The sequence below is a fragment of the Phocoena phocoena genome, chromosome 11 (genome assembly GCF_963924675.1).
Source record: "Phocoena phocoena chromosome 11, mPhoPho1.1, whole genome shotgun sequence".
Taxonomy (NCBI): Eukaryota; Metazoa; Chordata; class Mammalia; order Artiodactyla; family Phocoenidae; genus Phocoena; species Phocoena phocoena.
In genome coordinates this window covers 38,676,794-38,695,335 of record NC_089229.1, presented here as the reverse complement: position 1 = coordinate 38,695,335, position 18,542 = coordinate 38,676,794, and positions in this window count along the sequence as shown.

Genomic DNA, 18,542 nt, shown 5'->3' with positions numbered 1-18,542 from the left:
ATTCCATTGTATATATGTGCCACATCTTTATCCATTCATCTGTCGATGGACACTTAGGTTGCTTCCATGTCCTGGCTATTGTAAATAGAGCTGCAGTGAACATTGTGGTACATGACTCTTTTTGAATTATCATATAGTTTTAATATGTCAGAAAATATTCTTTAAAAAATTATTTCAACTCTTAAAAAATGTAAAAGTCGTTTTTAGCTTCTGGGTCAAACAAAATCAGGCACCATGCCAGATTTGGCCTACAGGCCATAGTTTCTTGGCTCTTGTTCTAGATGAAGGCTACTCCATAAACCTGATTCCCAGGAGGAGGAAAACAGCCAAGCTCCAAACTGATCCATGAAAGATATCTGCTTTGGGAAAAAAAAAAAAAACCCAACTAGTTATTTTAAGCCACTAAGATTCTCTTTCAAATTACAGCATTACCTAGTGCAATCTGGTGCCCTATTTCTATGTTTAAATGATAAGGCAGCAATGAATAACTAGAAGACAAACATTAATGGAAAGGCAAGAGAAAGAGAGAAAGGGCAGCTGAGAAAGAACCAGGAGGAGTTTGGACTGAAATTTAAGAGCTCAGGGACTTCTCTCATGGTGCAGTGGTTAAGAATCTGCCTGCCAATGCAGGGGACACGGGTTTGATCCCTGGTCTGGGAAGATCCCACATGCCGCAGAGCAACTAAGCCTGTGTGCCCTAACTACTGAGCCTGTGCTCTAGAGCCCGCGAGACACAACTACTGAGCCCACATGCCACAACTACTGAAGCTCGTGCACCTAGACCCTGTGCCCTGCAACAAGAGAAGCCACTGCAATGAGAAGCCTACGCACCACAACGAAGAGTAGCTCCCGCTCGCCGCAACTAGAGAAAGCCCGCGCACAGCAGCGAAGACCTAATGCAGCCAAAAAAAAAAAAAGGGCTCATTAAAATTCTGACAGATTATCCATTCTTTTCATCTGAATCCCATTTCTTTACATTCTGATCATCTGCCTATTTTCACATTTAATACTGTATCTTCTACTCTTTCTGGGATGCTGGTATGTTGACTGTTTCAAATAATTTTTAAAAAAAGAGAAAGTCATGGAAGTACTTAAAGTAGAGCTGAAAATTGTGTCAAAAAGTCAGGAAGGCCAAAATAAGGAGCTCTGTTAAGAGATAGTCCATCAACTAAAATATCTTTACTTTGCCATGGCAACTCCAAAATAGTATAGAATATGTAATACGCAGTATCCTTGTTTGAACCAGGATGCTGAGAATCGTGCAGCCAACAAATGTCTATTTTGGAGGCAAAAAGCGGCAGAGTCTCAAAAGAGACTGTACTGATTTTGTAGCATTTGTTGAGCTTTCCCAATTGTTAGTGGCAGAATTCCAGAGACACTCAAGGTATCCCCGTTCCAACGGCTTAAAACTGTATATTTACCTTGTGTGTCTCTGTAATTGCTGGAGCTCTGATTCTAACATGGTTGGTGTGTGTTAAATAATCTTTTTCTTCGGACGTGCCAGAGCAGGAAAGAGAAGAGATGTTTGTGGTGATAAACGTTGCACTTGTCAGAGCCTCGCCCTAGAAATGTTGGTGGGAAAACAGTCCTTATTTGATCATTTTTGGGGTGAAGGAAATGAAAATAAGTTGTGTGCAGAGGCTCTGACTCCCTCAGGGTAGCTGAGTGGGAGAGAGAGTCTCTGGAAAACCTACAGTTTCTTCTTACAAAACAATGTAGCCTCTAAGAAGTTGAAAACATTTGGAGAAAGTACAGAAATGAAAAGCATTATTGTGTGAGGTACAAAATTTCAAGAAAAAAAAAGATGTTCTATAATAGGTTTACTTTTTTTCTTGGAAATCCTCTGGCCTACAATAATGATTTGTTTAAAATATGGCACTTAAATATTTAAATGCAGCAGGCCCTATGTGTTTAATTTCTTTGTTTAACTGATGCATAGTTTCCCAATTATGTAGTCACTGGTGTAAAATGTGAAGCTGTTCTGTGTCTATGTGGTTCAGCTTTCCAGAATATTTGGATACTGACTTTAAATGTGTACAGTATCATTCCTTTGCAGCAGTGTTGACTATGCCCAAATCTATTAATATTAGACCCTCCCGTAGTCCACTTTTCTGAAGTATGGTTAACAATGAGAAGAGTAGATTCAGTTTATTAAGTGGTTAATCAGAAATGCAGGGACTACAGAGAGTTACAAAGTTAAATTTCCATTCACTATGTAGAAAGTCTGATGCCTGGTAAATCTTTATTTATTTATATTTTAAACAATTATGCCTTTAGTATATGGATTGATTCTTTCTGCACTATCAGTATGTATTCTGATGGAATTACAATATTTAATAGTATGAAACACAGAGCAAGGCGTTAAGCATTTAAAAAATAATTAGCTGATTCTCTATAAAAAACAATGGAAAAAAAGTTTTAGAAGTTTTGAAAGTTTTAGAAGGAAAAAAGAAGTGAAATGTTAACTTCCAGTTAATGGTTTTACACAGAATGAATGTCTTCTAACAAAGGTTTGACTATTCTGGTGCCCTGTGACACCAATACATTCTTTTAGAGCATAGAAAAGTGAATGTGGATACCACGGTCTGGTCATGACCTCTCTGGATACATGGAACCTCTCCCTGGGGCCGACGTTCACTGGAGTAGGTCAGTGACAAGAATGTGGCCTTGAAGGAATCATAAATGGTTGAACAAGCAGAGAATATGAAAGAGTACATTTTCTATCAATCAACCTTTATTAGTCCCTAGAAGAGTGCATATGTTTTAGAAAAAGTAGTCCCCACACCTGGGAATTGGGGCCCAGGGCACAAATGAATGAAAGAATAAGGAAACAGGCTGAGAGACAAAAGAAAGCTAAGGAGAGTTTATATTATAAAGCACGTGCTAAATTCCATAATGTACAGTGTTCAAAGTAAACGCAGTTTTAAACAAAATAGATATTCCTAAGATATAAAACATTTTATGGTTCTAAGAGTTCTTAGGCAGCCCCAAAGACTTTCATAGGTCAAATAAGGTGATAAAATGTTTCTGTGTATTCTACAAGAGACCAAGAGACCATTAATCTGAAAGATTTGGTTCAGCATCCTAAAACATGTTATCCATCTTAGGAAAAATCTGTTTCTTAAGAGACTATTTTTTAAAAATTTTGTTTTTGTTGTTAGTCTAATTTTATTTTATTTATTTGTTTCTTTGAAATGCTTATTGAAATATATGTACGGAGAAGCACACAAATAGCACATATATAGCTCAAGGTGAACACATTTTTTTCAAAGTGAGTACATCCTGGTAGATGCGCTCAGTCCAGGAAATAGAATATTACTAGAAAACCTCTGCCTTCTCCTAATCACTAAATCCCAAAAGGTAAGCATTATTCCTGACTTTTAACTCCATGTATTAGTTTTTCCTGTTTTTTTTGTTGTTGTTTTTATTTCGTTGAAATAGAATCGTCAGTAGGTATTCCTTTGTATTAGGCTTCCTTTGCTCAACATTCTGTTGTAAAATTCATGTTGTTGCATTAACAATAGTTTATTCTTATTGTATGTTATTCCATCATTTGAATATATCACAATTTATTTACTGTTCTAATGTTGATAGAAATTTGGGTCATTTCCAGTTTCTGACTATTACAAAAATGCTGCTATGAATATATTCACACATGTTTTTGTGTGACCATACATATGTAATTATATTGGAAGTAAAATTACTGGTTCATAGGATACGAAACTATTCACCTTAAATAAATGCCACCAAATAGTTTTTCAAATGGTTGTAAAAATTACTTTATATTCTGCATTTACTATGGCTGATAAGCTCCTACGAGAGCTGACCCTCACAGACATAATAACTATAAATTCTTGGCAAAATACAGGTATACAACTACGTGAAGGCATTGAGAAATGAATGAAATTAGGCAGATTCTGGAGGGGGAGTAAATTCTTAGGAGGAGGACAGGGAAAAGGGTGAGCTAACATTGTATTTCTTTTAGTCTGAAGACTGGCTGAAAGTGGTTCTGCATGGGATGGCTGTAATTGATAGAAATCCTGCATATTTTCAAATTTGAATAATCAGAGAACACAATTTGGTGAAAGAACTACTGGAAAATTTAAGGGGAATCTCAGAAGGGAGAGCACCTGTCTCTTGCTAACTCCTGGCATGCACAGAGCATACTTTAAAAGGCCCAGTTAGTAATAAAATAAAATAACTAAACTGAGACTTGAGCAACTGCCTAAATTTTTAAAACTATTTTTTAAGTTGAAGTATAGTTAATTTACAATGTTGTGTTAGTGATTACTGAATCACAGCAAAGTGATTCAGTTATACATATATATGTATATGTGTATTTTATATATATATTCTTTTTCAGATTTTTTTCCATTATAGAGTATTACAAGATACTGAATATAGGTCCCTGTGCTATATAGTAGGTCCTTGTTTTTTACCTATTTTATATATAGTAGTGTGTGTATATTAATCCCAAACTCCTAATTTATCCCCCCATGCACCTGCCCCCCCCCCCGCCCCCGCTATCCCCTTTGGTAACCATCCTTTTGTTTTCTATGTCTGTGAGTCTATTTCTGTTTTGTAAATAAGTTCATTTGTATCATTTTTTTAGATTCCATGTATAAGTGATATCATATGATATTTGTCTTTTCTGTCTGACTTATAGTATTACAATCTCTAGGTCCATCCATGCTGCTGGAAATGGCATTATTTCATTCTTTTTATGGCTGAGTAATATTCCATTGTATATATGTACCACATCTTCTTTATCTATTCATCTGTTGATAGATGTTTGGGTTGCTTCCGTGTCTTGGCTATTGTAAATATTGCTGTTATGAACATTGAGGTATATGTATCTTCTTGAATTAGAGTTTTCTCCAGATATATGCCCAGGAGTGGGATTGCAGGATCATATGGTAACTCTGTATTTACTTTTCTAGGAACCCCCATATTATTTTCCATAGTGGCTGCACCAGTTTACAGTCCCACTAATAGTGTAGGAGGGTTCCTTTTTATCCACACCCTTTTCAGCCCTTATTATTTGTAGACTTTTTGATGATGACCATTCTGACTGGTGTGAGATAGTACCTCATTGTAGTTTTTTTTGTTTTTTTTTTGCGGTACACGGGCCTCTCACTGTTGTGGCCTCTCCCGTTGCGGAGCACAGACTCCGGACGTGCAGGGTCAGCAGCCATGGCTCACAGGCCCAGCCGCTCCGCGGCATGTGGGATCTTCCCAGACTGGGGCACGAACCCGTGTCCCCTGCATCGGCAGGTGGACTCTCAACCACTGCGCCACCAGGGAAGCCCCTCATTGTAGTTTTGAATGTTAGTCTAATTTTAGGTAAGACAAATGTTCTAGGCTGAATTGTGTCCCCCCACCAGCCTGCCCCACAAATTCATATGTGGAAGCCCTAACCCCCAGTACTTCAGAATGTGACTGCATTAGCAGATGGGACCTTTAGAGAAATGACTGAGTTAAAATGAGGCCTTTAGAGTGGGCCCTAATCCAGTCTGATGATTCCTTTTTCAAATCCCGGCTCTGTCAACTTGTATTATTGTAGGACCATACTATTGCTCCCTAGACTGTGGCATGTGGATTAGAAGTATGGATTTGGTGTGTGGGCTTGATCTTAATTCCAATTTTAGACAATCCACTGACTTTTAGTAGTCCAGACTACTCTCGCAGCTTTGAACAAGGCCATCTTAATCCCCCCAGGCCTGCTCTAGGCAAACCCCATGCTCTGATTCCACCTTATTGGTAGTAAGTCGAGTTAACCTTTTACAGAATGCTGCTTTAATTGTCCTTTCTTTTGTCTGAGCATACCACACATCCACAGAATTTCTTATAAAAAGCAAAAATCTGGCTTCCCTGGTGGCGCAGTGGTTGAGAGTCCGCCTGCCGGTGCAGGGGACACGGGTTCGTGCCCCAGTCCGGGAAGATCCCACATGCCGTGGAGCAGCTGGGCCCGTGAGCCATGGCCGCTGAGCCTGTGCGTCCGGAGCCTGTGCTCCGCAACGGGAGATGCTGCAGCAGTGAGAGGCCCGCGTACCGGAAAAACAAACAAACAAACAAACAAAAAAAGCAAAAATCTTCATCTTGTTGAAAGTTTTGACCTTTGTCACCACAGAAAACTTTCTTAACCTCTGTGTATCTTCCTTCTTATACCTTTAAATGCAAATAATGGCTATAGGTCCAAGATACAGAAAAATGCAAATATTTTTGATGTTTTGCAGTTTAATAAAAGCTCATTCTTTTCTCTCTTTTTCTTTAGAACACATTCTTAATATTAAAGTTGATATAGGATAGGTGGCCTCTTTTGGATACCAGATTATCAGGAACACTCAAAGAATTAAGACTAAGAGTATTAATAGGCTCCTCTTAGAATTGTGGTAAGTCCAGAAGTTGGGTGGAAGGAATAGTGGCCCAAAGTAATCACAGTTCATAAAGGCATGAAATGAAAAGCTGAGTTATAGCAGAGTAGTGGTATCAGCTGACAAACACATGTGTGTAAGGAATATAACTTGTATAATTTTTCTGTGATTGAAATTAATATGCATTTTGAGCACTAGTTACACGGAGTGGCTGAAACATCACCTCAGTCAATTCAGGGTTTCACCACCCCTTTCCCCAAGCTTGTGGCCAGTTTGCAGCACCATATACAGAGTATCAATGCAGTAGTGAGGTGCTTTTACATCTTCCCTGGATTGTTTTAAACAATTCACATGGGAATGTTCTGAGATGGATATTATCTGGTCCTGTTCGTTAGTCCTTGCAGGTTGATGCTGAACTGTCTCTTGCTCATGGTCTAGTGAGAAGGAGAAATCTTTGGCTGCTAGTTGTCCCCTCTATGAACTATATGATCCCTATGAGCTGACTTAGCCTCTTTCTGCCTGCACTGTCCCTTCAGCCAATACTATTTCACTGGTCCTGCACTTTACTGAACCCTAGAATCTCAGAGTCTCCCTGTTTTCTTGAGTATCTTCTGAGAATGGGAACTCCAAGCCTCTGTCATTCTCCATCTTCCCTGTTCCCCTGCCCCAATCCTGGATTTCATCTGTGGGAAAAGTCAGGACACAGGACTCCTGAAGAGACCCAGAGTCTACATTCTTTTCCTTCCATTCTCTGAATCATTATCTTTCTCAGACCTGATTTCCAAAGAGAGCCATAAACGCTGCCTCTAACTGATAATATGATCTCACAAAGATATTACTTATAGCATATATTTATGCCCTGAGCTCTTTATTTAGCTACTTTTGAAGGTACTCTTTATATAGCTCAGGTCCTAGAAACTCAAAAGTTAAAAAGTGTTTACAGTTCTTTGTTCTGAACTGCCTCAACTGCTGCCTAATAGGAGAATGGGTCATATGTGAACAGGAAGTATGGAAAAATGAAATCAAACCAACAAAAACATACAAAGTTGGTGATTATAACAAAACTAGAAGAGTGCATAGAATTGAAACTTAACTACTAATTAAAATCCATGAGCCAAAAATTTCAGTTGCCAAAACTAAGAAGATAGTCCAAACACTAGACGGTTGCTATCTATCTATCTATCTATCTATCTATCATCTATCTACCTATGTATCTTTTAAAATCCATGAGTCTAGAAAGATTTAAACAGGCATGAATTGAAAATGAGGTATAGTGATCAATGGCAATGAGAGAGGACCAGAAGGAGGCCTAGAATAATTTTAAATGTTCTTTAAAGGCAATGACTTCTTGCCTTTGATTTATATTCAGTTCCTGTGGGTCATGGGTGAGGGGCAAGTTCTTTTTTTTTTTTTTTAACATAGACCTTTTTTCCAGTTTTATTGAGGTATAATTTGACATACAGCAGTATATAAGTTTAAGATGTACAGCATGATTTGACTTTATGAAATGATTATCACAATAAGTTTAGTGAATATCCATCATCGCATATAGATACAAAAGAAAAGGAAAAGAAAAAATATATTTTCCATAATGAGGGGCAAGTTTTGAGTAGTTAAAGGCAAAGAATGGATAGATGCTCTGGCTACCATATCAGTCTACAAATGTCCAGTGGAGCTGACTTGGATCCAGATATGATCTATAGCAGTGCTTGAAAGGGGTTCATTCTTTTTTTTTTTTTTTTTTTTTTGCGGTACTCGGGCCTCTCACTGCTGTGGCCTCTCCCGTTGCAGAACACAGGATCCGGACGCACAGGCCCAGCAGCCATGGCTCACAGGCCCAGCCGCTCGGCGGCATGTGGGATCCTCCCGGACTGGGGCACGAACCCGTGTCCCCTGCATTGGCAGGCGGACTCCCAACCATTGCGCCGCCAGGGAAGCCCGGGGTTCATTCTTTTAAACTCAGAACTTTATAATGAGAATACAATGGATTGAGAATGACTGAAACCACACTGAGGAATAGACTACATATGGTTTACATTGACTATAAAGTATAACTCAGTGGTTATGAAAATGGACCCTAATGTTCTATATAGCTTGGGCTAGAATCTTGGTTTTATCACTTACAAACTTTTTCATCTTTTTTTTTTTTTTTTACAAACTTTTTCATCTTGAGGAAATTACTTTGCCTCTTTGAATTTCTGTTTCTTTATCTGCAAAAATGGGAATTATAGTAATAGCTACCTAAGAGGGTTGTCAGAATTCAAAGTTTGAATGAATGAGTTCATTAAAATACTTTGTAAGTTCTCAATACAATTTAGCTATATTATTATATTATCATTATTATTATATATGATCCTTATCATTATTGTATGATATACTATATATTCATAGTATTAACTTCCAACTGTTCCCACTAGAATGCTCGTGAAATTCTCATGGAGGTGTCATTAGGAGAAATTTGTTGATTTTTTTTTTTCTGTATTCTTTTTAAGTTAATTCCCCTGATTCTCAGTCATTCACTGATTCTGTTCCAATGCTAGTTCTTCCTCCATTCTTGTTTGTGTCTGAATGGTTACTCTGCATTTTGGGGAACATCCCCCCCCTCCCTCCTGCTTACAGAGGATTATCTATCAAGCTTTCCACCAACACTTGCTCAAATTTCATCCTTCAGTTGTCCTCAGCATCAGTTGTACTTCTGCAGCTCTCTTTGTACTTAGGAATGTCCGCATCTGTGCAGTTGCTGAAACTTATAGAGGTCGGAGCTCATTCACTCAACAGGATTTATTGAGCCCCTGTTATGTGCCAGGTACTGTGTCATGTTCTGCAGCACAGCATTCCTGCTGTCTTGAAGCTTTGAGAGTACAACAGGCTCTGTAAAATGCCTGTAACCATTGCTCTTTCTTCTGGGGATGTCTGAGGTGTGTTTCTCCTTGCCCACCCTCCTTGTTCTGCTTGTTCTCTGATATGCTGATAGAGTGGGAGAAATTTTTCTTTTCTGCCTTGACACTGAGGTGGGAGCAAAGAAATGTCCATTTTGTCATTGCTGTGCTTTTCTCTGCACAGAACTCATTCATTCCATAATCTGTGTTGCAGTATTGCTTCCTTGACTCCAGTAGTGCTTAAGACTTCGTGCTTTCATCATTTCTTGTTCATTTTTTGTGAGGACTGGGATTCTTTAAGTCTGTGTATTGTATTGAAAAACAAAGTATATGGAGTGTATGGACTTACTGTAGTATAGAGTTTATTGGGAGTTGGATAAACTGGGGTTACAACACTGATTCTTTAGCTTTTTAGCCATGTGTTTTTGGGTAGCACTATTCTATATCGTTCTCAGACTCCTGTTTTCTCATCTGTAAAAGGGACCAATAACTCTCACCTTGAATGGTTGCTTTAAGAAAATAGTTGATGTCTATACAGTACCTGATGCAGTGCCTCAAAGTTACCCCCAAAATGGAAGGTTATTTTGAATTGTGAAATTGATTCTATCATCCTATCATTGTGTTCCTGATGCTATAAAAATCTATCAACTTGGACTTCCCTGGTGGCACAGTGGTTGAGAATACGCCTGCCAATGCAGGGGACGTGGGTTCGATCCCAGGTCCGGAAAGATCCCACGTGCCATGGAGCAGCTAAGCCTGTGTGCCACAACTACTGAGCCCACACTCTGCAACTACTGAAGCTCATGCGCCTAGAGCCTGTGTTTCACAAAAAGAGAAGCCACCACAATGAGAAGCCCACGCACTGCAATGAAGAGTAGCCCCCGCTTGCCGCAACTAGAGAAAGCCTGCACTCAGCAACGAAGACCCAATGCGGCCAAAAAGAAAAAACCTATCAACATTTATTGACTATTTGCCATGCAATTTCTGGGCATGATTCAAAAATTAAGAGAAAATATCCAGATGGCATTATCCTATGGGTCAAAAAAAAACCAAGGAAGAAAAGAAAAAGAGAGAGAGGACATACAAGAGTAAGAGAGATCATAATCAGGGACTTAAAAAATTTTTTTTGCTATAAGACTTAAAAGCCCAGTCAAGCTAGCTTAAAGCAATATTATTAAAAGAATTCTGGGATGTCTTAAAGGATCCAGGGTCAGAAAATACATCTGTTGCTTCATGAAGAAATGGAAAGATATTAGTAATTAAGAAACATTTGTTCTCTCTTATATTCTTTGTCTCGTTTTTGCTTTCTCTTGTCACATGGCCTCATGCCTCTGCCTGTTTCTGAATCTGTTATTTTGCTTTCTTCTCTCTGAAATTTGGTTCTTTCTGCTTCCTCATCAGCATAATTACACCCGAATGGCCACCCTTGTTCCTGATACTACAGTATCTTTTTAGCTCTAGCTGACTCTCAGTTCGTGGGTTCTTAATTCAAGTTCTCAAGTGAGAGGGTCTGATGGGACCAGTACAAGGGTCAGATGTCCACCCTTATCCAATCAGCTCTTGGCCACGGAGGAATGAGGTCGTGTGATATAAACAGCTGTAGACGGATGAGGCAGCTCTCAGAAGAGGGCATGAGCTGGGCAAGCACCTTAAAGTGTGTTGATGATAAGCAGTAAGCTGAATACCGAGGACAATTTTAATTCAGAGTGTGGTTGCTGAGAAACCATTTGGAAAAACAGCTTATGGCAGAGGTTCCAAATGGTGTGTGTGTGTGTGTGTGAGAGAGAGAGAGAAAGAGAGAGAGAGAGAATACAGAATTCCCATTATAGAAACCAGGCCTAAACGGGAAGGAAACTAGTCTTGCAGATACCAAAAATGGGTCTAAGAACAGTAGGTTGTCCTAGGGCCGGAGGATGGAAATTGTTTAGACTGTCCAGAAAACTGGAACCTGGAGGAGGACAGTACCTGGAGGAAAAGCCTTCTGAGGCAGTGTGTGTGTGTGTGTGTGTGTGTGTGTGTGTGTATGTGTGTGTGTGTGAGAGAGAGAGAGAGAGAGAGAGAGAGAGGGAGAGAGAGAGGGACAAGAGCTCGTAATAATTTCTTAGTGCAGCTTTGGCTTATACATGTACCTAGAATGGGTTTCCTGTACCTCTAAGGGGCTTAGATCATTCTAGCCCTCCAGCCTTTTATGTGAAGTATAAATGAGAATAACTAATAAAAACAAAAGAAAGTTAATAGAAATAAAGAAATGATGGAGGAGGGGGAGAAGGAGTAAGAAAGGGGGAGGGGAGGAGGAGACCGAAGGGAAGCAGGGAGAAATTGTTTGCTACTTTAAGCTTAGATTACGTTAAGTACTGGGAAACTGCTTTAGGAACATTAACCTTTTAAAAACGTACACCCAGAAATTCCCATCCAATATGTTTAGTTAGTTGAATCCTTGGACTGAGTGTGCATATTGTTCAGGAATGGAAGAATGAGGTACTATGAGAGAAGAGTCAGAAGAGAAAGGTTTAGGTCCAGGAATATAGTTTTGCTGGAAAAAAATTGCTGTTTTTTAAAAAAAACTCTTAGTTAAGTGGTAACATTGTGTTGAAGCTCTAACAATAGATGATTTGGGTGTCAAAATCTAAAATGCCAGTTTCCAAGCAGAATTTAAAAACGTATATTCAGAAGAAAGTGTGAGCAGTGATTTTTCCTGGGGAGTAGAATTGAACTTGCGGAGAGGGTAGGAAGAGGGATTTACTTTTCATTTTGTACTCCTTTGTCGTGTCTGACTTTAAAAAACTAATTTAAAATTTTATTATAGTTAGAAGAAAACAAAAAATACCATCTATGTTAAAAGCTCATGGGCTTCCCTGGTGGCGCAGTGGTTGAGAATCTGCCTGCTAATGCAGGGGACATGGATTCGAGACATACCGCAGAGCAACTAGGCCTGTGAGACACAACTGCTGAGCCTGCGCGTGTGGAGCCTGTGCTCCACAACAAGAGAGGCCGTGATAGTGAGAGGCCCGCGCACCGCGATGAAGAGTGGCCCCCGGACTTCCCTGGTGGCGCAGTGGTTGAGAGTCCGCCTGCCGATGCAGGGGACGCGGGTTCGTGCCCCGGTCTGGGAAGATCCCACATGCCGCGGAGCGGCTGGGCCCGTGAGCCATGGCCGCTGAGCCTGCGCATTCGGAGCCTGTGCTCTGCAACGGGAGAGACCACGACAGCGAGAGGCCCGCGTACCAAAAAAAAAAAAAAAAAAGAGTGGACCCTGCTTGCCACAACTAGAGAAAGCCCTCGCACAGAAACGAAGACCTAACACACTAAAACTAAATAAATTAATTAATAAACTCCTACCCCCAACATCTTAAAAAAAAACAAACAAAAAACTCATGGAGACACATTAATAGGGACAAATATTTATTTCCAGCTCGGTTGGAGTATTAAGTTTTTGTGGAAGTGGGTTTTGTTGTTTGTTTTTAAATGTCTGAAGTTTATCCGTCTTCAGCAGCAACATTTCAACTATTTTGAGTGAAAATCTCTCTAAGGTACATGCTGCTCCCTTGCTTTCTTAAAAAGAGAATATTTGATGATTCAGGGATATGATGATTAGAGTGTGTAGAAACTCAGACAAAAGGTTAAAAAGTTCAGTAACTTAGTTTTTATGTGGATTTCTAATTTAAAATAGAAATACAGCCTAACGCACAGTTGGAACATAAGTTATTCTTTTAAGAGTACAGTATGTGGTTCCAGGATTCTAAGAGAAGGATATGGAAAACAATGAAAAAAAATCTGTTAATTAATATAGGCTTCTAAAGCCAACTGTTCTTAAGTATTTTAATATTAAATTGAGAAAAATGTGATGCTGCTTATTTTATTATAATCACGGCACTGTTTTATAAAATGACTGGAAACCAAATCAAACCCAACATGTAGCCTAGCAACCATGAGAAACAAACATTTTACTTTGTTTCTTAAGCTAACTGATGTTAAAACACTACCAAAGATTCCTAAAAATACCTGCCTCTGAGCTCAGTTCTTGGTTAATCTTTTTAGTTCTCAAACACACTTTTTTCCCCCATTAGAACACATGACATTAAAATTCCTAAGATGCAATTTAGTAATTATGTCAGTAATTTATCAACTTTTCTTTTCAAATAATTTTAAATTGCTTTCAATATTAGTACTCTAAAATGACAAATCAAATATCTACAAACATGGATTACTTAGGACAACTTTTCTTTTGGCTTAGAACTTAATTGGAAGGGAGATGGTGTACAGCTGAAAAGTTTTGGTGCCAAAGATGTGTGTTGAAGAAAGAAGTAATAGTTCACAGTTGTCTTTTACAAGTGAATTTCCACTAACTGAATCCACATCCTATAGATACATGGTTCATGCAGGAGGAGAGAGTCTTTATAGCTCTATCACTCATGCTGTGTTATCAGAGCAGGATTATATAAGACGTTATGACTTCTAGATGAGGGCCTTGTCTAAATAGGAGATCTAGAAATAACCTAAACAAAGACGTGGCTATGTGACTCCCTAGAGAAGAGTTAGTTTATACTCCTGCTATGAGAGATATCAGCAAGTTATTGTTTTTTGAAAATATATTTTTAAAATATTGAATATCTAACAAGAACAAATTATCTTTTGTCTCATTTGCTTAGAGATAAGTGGAGATAAATCAGGTGGAGAAGATGTAATATGGGTAGAAAGATAACTGCTGTTTATTTAAATTTAGATAAATAAAAATAATGATGCTAGCAAATATTTATTAAGCATTTATTATGTGCTGAACACTGGGTAAACGCCCTACATTTAATCCTTATAACTATACTTGAAGTAGGTAGCTGGAGTTACTCATTTTAAATATGTAGAATGAGTGGATAGAAAGTTTAGGTATCTTGCCGAAGGTCACATACAAAAGGTGGCAGAACCAGTTTCAAGCCTAAGCATGTCTTGGTTCCAAAGGTCTAGTTCATGACCATGAGAGTACATTTAAGTCCTCATTTATTGTTCGGTATTAGCTAATTGGTCTATATTAATAGGTTTGTATTCTATTTTGAAGTTCTATTAAGATTGCCAGATAGTCAAGAGATTAACAAATTACTGGAAACTAGACCATTTGTTTTTGCTGAATTTAATTGAGTTAAGTCTATACTCAGTAAATCTTATAATAAAGCAAAGAGTGTCTTCTTATGCATGTGGGCTATATACCAGCTCATCTTAGCTTCCTACTGTGTTTTATATAATTTTATTTCCCTAGAGCTTAGCTCAGAGCCTTAAATATAAGTGCGCAATGAAAAATTGTTGAACAAGTGAATCTAGTTTACATTTAGATCTTAGATTTCTTTTAGCCATTAAATCTTTTATGTGTTGACTATGTCAAACTATGAATCACAGTAAGAGTAACACATCTGTAGTGCTTCGCAGGTGTCAGACACTATGTTAAATGCTATATATATGTTAGCTCATCTAATCCTTGCAATAATCTTATGAGATGTCTACTAGTTACCCCTGTTTTACAGATGAGGAAACTGAGCTAGAGAGAGAGATTAAGAAATTTACTAACATCATATAGCTTGTCAGTAGTGAAGCCAAGATTTGAACTCAGGCTCTCTGGCTCCAGAGACTTATGGTTTAGATAGCATTAAGAGGAGAAGAATTGAGTAGTATCAGGTTGCCTGGGAAACATTAAATTGTCTTTTCCTTCTTTTTCCCTTCATCCAACCTCATACTCTGCTCCACAACTCACCCCACTTCTTTCCCCAAAAGTACACTTAGGATGGCCAAATTATTTATCATTATAGAGAGGGACACTTTTGAGCGTAGAAGGCGGTGCTAATTGGATGGAATGCCAGGACAAAAAGCATAAACACAGACTGCCCTGGAAATCGGGATTTTGGGTCATCATAAATATGCTGTGCTTATGTTTTGCCTTTTTTTGTTGTTGTTTGGAGTTGCATGAAGTAAGCACAATGAAATAGATGTACCAACGTTGATTTTGCCAGACCCTATTTCATGATATTAAGCTGTTTCCAATAGTTTGCTATTTAAAAAAAGCTGCAGTGTATAATCTTATGCCTTCATATTTCACACCTATGTGTGAGTAAATCTGTGGGATAATCTTTGCTGGGCTAAAGAGTATGCATACTTGTAACTTTGATAGACATTGCTGTAATTCCCTCCAAAGAGGATTTACCAATACCTATTCCTATCAACATGCATGAGAGTGCCTGTTCCCAATATACTTGCCAACGGAGTATGCATAAAACTTTAGAGCTTTGCCCATTTGATAGGTGAAAAATGACATTTCAGTGTGAAGTTTATTTGCATTTCTCTCATTTTTATTTCCTTTTTATAAACTGTCTGTACTCTTTTCCTATTTTTCTTTTCCTATGGGATGGATGGCTTTGCTATTTGACTTGTGTGAGCCCTTATTACAGCCCTTTGTGATACTTGTTGAAATGTATTTTCCAAGTCTGTCATTTGTCTTTTCATTGTGCTCATGATGGTTTTCGCTATGCAGAAAATTTTACTTATAGTTGTGTTTATTTGTATTATGTGTTTAGGTTTTTAATCAGACTTAGGAAGTCTCCTAAACTCTAAGTTTATATTTTTAAAAAACCCAAAATGGTTTCTTCTGCGACTTTTACAGTTATTTTTTACATTTTTATAATTTATCCACCTGAAATTTATTTTGTGTAAAGGTGCTACAGATAAACTTGTTTTCCAGATGACTACCTAGTTTTCCAATACCATTTGTTAACCCATCTTTCTCCAAATTTTTGATGTCAGTTTAATTATACACTAAATTCTGGTATGTATTTGACTCTAATTCTTTTTGTAGTGTTCCGTTGATCTGTCTAGTTGTGTGCAGTAAAGATTGTTTTAATTATCATAGCTTTACAGTATGTTTTAAATATCTAATAAGGCTGTTTCCTCCACTTTATATCTTTTTTGCAGAATTATCCTAACTGTACTTTTATGTTTTTTTTATATATACACTTTGGAACTAGGTTATCCAGTTGTGTGGATACATAAAATTTTTCTCCTAAAGAATATTTTATAAATACACACATACATCTCAAACCCAAACCCACACATAAAACAAATAAGTTCCCTCCTTCCAAAATACATAAGGTTATTGTTAAAGTTATTAGAGTATGTATGTTTGTACACAGCATACAGACAACATGTTATTTTATGGACTTGAATATTCAGATAAACAAGAGTATATAAGGATTCAATACCAAAACCATCACACATATATTGCTATTTGTACATTTATTCAAGCTATCACAGGGCTTTCCTTCTGTTACAGTTAGGCTGTGAATTGTCTCCAGTTTGTTAGGAAGAATACTTTTTCAGTCAGCTGGTGAAGTCAAGAGAATGTCAATTCTAATTTATTTCCCTGTTGTTTGTTTCTATCTCCTCTCTCTCAGCGGTGTCAAGATATGTCAGTGACATCAGCTGGTACATTCCAACTTCTTTTAGAAAACAAAAGAAGGGGGGAAAAACAATTACCCAAAAATGCATTGTCCAAACTCCTTGGGTCCTTTTAGTCCCAGAGGAAAATTTAGGGAATTGTTTCTTTCTGTGAAATAATCTTATTGGATTCAGACAGTATTTACTCAATTTATCCTATAGTTAAAAAAAGAGAAAGAAATGTCTTTGCTTTCGGTAACCACTGTACTTTATCTCACATGATTCCGTAGTCATCGTTGTGAAATGCAAGCAGAGTTTTGTGTTAACCACAGTTAACCTGCATACTAACACCATTTGGCCATTCTCTTTAGTCATCCCTGCTGGACTTATGTGGCTCAGTTAAGATTTTTTTTCTTTTGCCTTTCTTGGCGACTGTACTGGCATGGCTTCCAGAAGGAGAGGTGTTGACACATAAGTGATGTGTCTAACAGTTAGGTTTTTTTTTTTTTTTTTTCCTGAAGCTGGCTTTGTTTGATTTCTGACCCAAATTAGGATTTTAGAATATATGAGGAAAATCTCTTTGGTAGAGAAAACAAAATTTCAAAAAAGAGTTTTTCTCATTACTGTCCAGCATCTTTGTGATGATTTTGTTCCTGAAAATAACTTTAGAAAATTATCTCTGGACCATGAGAACACAAATTTGTCCTAGTTCTTGACAGCCCAAAGTGTTCAAGATGAGGACTTCTCTAAACAAGTAGCTTAACATGAAGGTGATTATGAATGTTTGGAAATTCCATGCTGGATGTGTGGAGGGGAAAGTGTCACAATGTTAGGAGGTGAACATTTCTGCTTGGATTGAATGTACCCTAATGTCTTACAAAGGAAACATTAACTGTGTAATAGCTAGGGATCCAGTTAGGATGTGATTTTTTTTTTTGGCAAATAGTGCCTTAAGGTAGGCTTGAAAGTCAGACAGACCTGGATGGGAACTCTGCCTACACAGCATATAAGGGTCATGAGCTTGGGTACACTGCTTAATCTCTCTAGACCTCAGCTTCTTCAATCATCTTAACTGTGTGTGTGTGTAAACACTAACTTTGTTGAATTAGCGAACATGTATAAAAACACCAAACCAAGTGCTTAAAAAATAATAGATACTATATTTTAAGTTTAAAAACTGGCTCTGGTAAGAGTGTAATATAAACATTAAAAAACTTGGAATGTTTTAAGTACTATCCCAGAGTCACTTATATGTGGAATCTAAAAAAACTGAATTTGTAAAGACAGAGAGCAGAATGGAGTTTAGCAGGGGCTAGGGGTTGGGGAAATGGGGAGATGTTCAAGGGTATAAACTTGCAACTAGTGGATAAATAAGTTCTGGAGATCTAGTGTACAACATAGTGATTATAGTCATCAGTACTGTATTATAAACTTCAAAGTTGCTAAGAGACTAGATTTTAACTGTTCTTAATACAAAAAAGAAATGATAATTACGTGACATGATAAAGGCGTTAGCTAACACTACGGTAGTAATCGTATTACAATACATAAATGCACCAAACCAAAAAAAAAAAAAAAAAAAAGAAAAGGGTTAGTTGAAAGAACCAAAATAAGTCTGCAAATTGAAATTTATATAACTGACAACATAGTCTCTGTAGTTTTGTAATTAGCAGAGTACTCCTGGTTTCACCTCTTACTAGCTTTATTGCTTTGGATAGGTGACAATTTTGCTATACTTCTTTACATAGCTGTAAAATGGGTATAATGATTGTATATGCCTTACCATAGAGAAAGTATAGAATAATGGTTAAGAGCATAGTTTCTGGGAGAAAGCCTTCCTAGGGTCAAATCCTACCTCCACCATTTACTTGTTTGTGGT